This window comes from Myotis brandtii, unplaced genomic scaffold, assembly GCF_000412655.1.
Source record: "Myotis brandtii unplaced genomic scaffold, ASM41265v1 scaffold822, whole genome shotgun sequence".
NCBI classification, from domain to species: Eukaryota; Metazoa; Chordata; class Mammalia; order Chiroptera; family Vespertilionidae; genus Myotis; species Myotis brandtii.
Genome location: NW_005371333.1, coordinates 57,984 through 61,605, shown reverse-complemented (window position 1 = coordinate 61,605; position 3,622 = coordinate 57,984). Strand labels below are relative to the sequence as shown.

General features: G+C 43.1%; 1 long non-coding RNA gene across 1 annotated transcript in view; it reads right to left on the bottom strand.

Moving 5' to 3' along the window:
• Nucleotides 1–3,595, bottom strand: part of LOC106724411 — a 64,182-nt gene extending 60,587 nt beyond the window's left edge. Inside the window, exon 1 of the long non-coding RNA XR_001360199.1 lies at nucleotides 3,326–3,595. This is a non-coding gene — a long non-coding RNA (uncharacterized LOC106724411). The remainder of the gene's footprint in view (nucleotides 1–3,325) is intronic.
• Nucleotides 3,596–3,622: the final 27 nt, after the last annotated feature.

Genomic DNA, 3,622 nt, shown 5'->3' with positions numbered 1-3,622 from the left:
CTGACCAGAACTTGGCTAGAGATCCTGGCTAGGCTGCCGATCAACTGAAGGCTGTCTCCGTGTCATTCCTTCTTCGCCGACTCCGTCCACACCTTTGGGGACCCCTGGACCTGCTGGGGCTGGACCCCAGCATGGAAATAAGGAATATACTCTGTCTGGATTATAAGAAATCCCCAAGGGTATCTCTTAGTATTGCATGCCCTGTGATTAAAGTCAATGGAAATCTACAACAATCCAATCCACACAGGACTACTAATGGCCCAGTTCTTCAGGAATGAAGGTTTGGGTCACTCCACCAGGCAAAGAACCACAACCAGTTTAAGTGCTTACTAAAGGCAAAGGGAATACAGAATAGTGTAAAAGGGTTGTTATAAACACCATCTATTACCACCTGACCAGTTACAATAATGAAACCTAATTATCTTAAGTATTTCCCTTTAATTTATTATAAATATGCTTTTATGTATAATATATTTGCTTAATATATAGATCAGTCACCCAGCCAGCACACCTGAGCACAAAATAGGGAGCAAAAATGTTGCTAATAGGTCACTAGAGGTATTAGTGAGTGATGTCACTTCCATTTCCATCCCCTGATTTTATATATATACTAGAGGCCCAGTGCACAAAATTCACCCAGCCTGCACCCTCTCCAATCTGGGACCCCTCAGGGGATGTCCGACTGCCGGTTTAGGCCCGATCCCCCGATCGAGCCTACTAAACCGGCAGTCAGACATTCCTCTCAATCCAGGACTGCTGGCTCCTAACCACTCACCTGCCTGCCTGCCTGATTGCCCCTAACCACTTCTGCCTGCCAGCCTGATCAACCTCTAACAGCTCCCCTGCTGGCCTGATTAACACCTAACTGCTCTCCTGCCAGCCCAATCGCCCCCAATTGCCCTCCCCTGCCGGCCTAATCTCGCCCCCAACTGCTCTCCACTGCTGGCCAATTTGGTTCTGATTGGTCAGTTTCTATACCAGTCAGCGTCAAAAGCTCCGCCTCCTAGGCAGCCATTGGTTCCTCACACTTCACCCAGATTTGGTTCTGATTGGTCGGTTTCTATGCCAGTCAGCGTCTCTGGGCCTATCAACGGGGTCTGATCAGAAAGGCGGAGCTGATCAGCAGCCCAGGTAGAGGCCTGGAGAGAAACAGAGGCATGGCTGCTGGAGAGAAAGAGAGAGGCAAGTGCTGATCAACAGCTGCCACAGAGGCTATGGATCAGACCCTGCTTCTCTCTTCTGGCCTCTCTCCGGGCCTGATTCGCAGCCCCCTCAGCAGTCAGTGCTGGGTCGCCACAGCAACCCTGCACTGACTGCAGGACTGCCTTCCAGTTGGTTGAACCTCCGGTGGTGATGGACCCAGGGTTTTTATATATTAGGATTTTTTCTTTCCTCTTTTATTCCCTTATCATGTAACATAACGTACTTAAGTATTGTTAATTTTAATCATAATATTTAAATTATAGGATATTAAGGAGAAGAGTAAACATCCTTCAAGGAATTTACTTCTCTGGGTGATATCCTCAACAAAAATACTGAGTCACAGTCCTTTTGGAAGCCTGGTAGTATGAAATATGTTATCTGTATTATATAGACAGAAAAAATTGCACTTTGTATCTCTCACACATCTTATTTTACAACATTCAGTTTCTGAAGACATAATATTAACAGAAATGGGAAAATGTTGTTGATGATTCAGAGAATTCGTCAAGTTTTTAACTAACCAATATTTTTTTCCTATCTGCTTTGGAGTAATCACTTCTTCAACTACTCTTGTTCACCAATTCTCATTTATCCTCAATTGGCTCCAAATTTTTTCTGCTACATTTCAAATCCACATACTCATTCCTCTTAATGCTTTATTTATTTTAATTTATTATTTTTAGAGAGAGTGGAAGAGAGAGGGAAAGACAGAAACATTGATGTGAGAGAAACACACCGATTGGTTGCCTCCTGCACGAGCCCCGTCCAGGGCTCAGGTCAGGGAGGAACCTGCAACCAAGGTACGTGCCCTTGATTAGAATTGAACCTGGTACCCTTTGGTCCACAGGCCGACGCTCTACCCACTAAGCCAAACAGGCTAGGGCTTAATGCTTTAATTTCTACATTATTTTGGTCTTCTTTTTTTAAAATATATTTTTATTGATTTTAGAGAGGAAGGGAGAGGGGGAGAGAGACAGAAACATCAATGATGAGAATCATTGACCAGCTACCTCCTGCACGCCCCCTACTGGGGATCAAGCCTGCAACTGAAGCCTGTGCCCTGACCAGAATCAAACCTGTTTCATAGGTCAAGGCTCAACCATGCTATTTTTGTCTTTTAATGTGGCACCATTCCCAATAAAGTCAAACTTTTCACTGCAGTTTTACCTTCCATCTATTTGAAAAGGAAAAGTTCCTTAGCTACTCCAGTGCTCTTGCATGATTGCCTTTTAAATCCATCAATTTTTTCATCTTTTATCTTCAATCTCTTCCCACAAATTTAGCCTCATTTCCTCTGCCCAGCTCCTAACTCTTTAAACTATTCTTTTTAAGATTATCCTACTTGATGTGTTAAATATATTGGCGTAATCACTTTGTAAACAAAACAAAACCCACTCAAAACGGCACTTAGCAAAGTAAACAACTTACAATTTTGTTCATTTTTCTATTGGACATTTAAAACAAACCATTTATTTAACGCTGTGTCCACTTTGCAGGCCGTGAATGTCTGAGTTCACAACTATGACAGGCCAACTCTGTACAGGGTTATAATCAGGGAATGTTTTCCAACATAAAGGCCTCTGATTAAAGCCAGAGTTCTTACTGTGAATCTTTGGACTTTAACTTGAAAGAGTACAAGCATGACGACTGTATCTGTTCTTCCTTATTATAAACTGTCTTCAATGTCAGCATATACATATGTTAAATAATGTGAAATTTTCAACTAATTTTCTATTTCAAAGTTCTCTTTACTATGACGCAGGTATATAGAGGGTGTCCCCCCAAAATGTATACACACTTTACAAGCTGATAGCTCCATTTTGAAAATGACATGTGTTTTAATAAACACTGCCTTTATAATTATTCCAAGTGGGTGTGTACATTTTGGGGGGATGCCCGACATAAACCCATCTTTCATTTTCCAGGAACTCTCCTCCCACTTTTTAGACAGCTTATAAGTCTTCCATATGCCACAAAAGCTCGCTAGCTGCTAGAGGCTTGATAAAACAAACTCTACTGATACTGACTGTCGCTAAATCTCTGCCGCAGGGGCAAGTAGTTTTTACTTTATTAACCACGAAGGAGAAGAAAGGCACTCGCATTCTTAGGAACTCTCGCTCACTTCTTGATGGATGAGCCAAGTCCATAAACGATTTCTCCTCTATTTGAGTTTTGAGGCGTTGTTTTTTTTTTTTTTCCTTCTTTCTCCCCAAATGCTTGAGTTTCCAAAACTTTGTCCTTCACAAAATTTTACATAAACAGCAATTTCTCGGGTTTCCACGAGTAACCTGACCCGGAAAGAACCTGCAGAGATCGGAAGGTGGGAATCCCAGAGCCGAGGCCGCCGCCGCCGCCGCCGCTTCGGGCCCTCCTTCCGGAAAGGCGCCTGTGACTCGACACTCGATCCCCAGTGACGGGA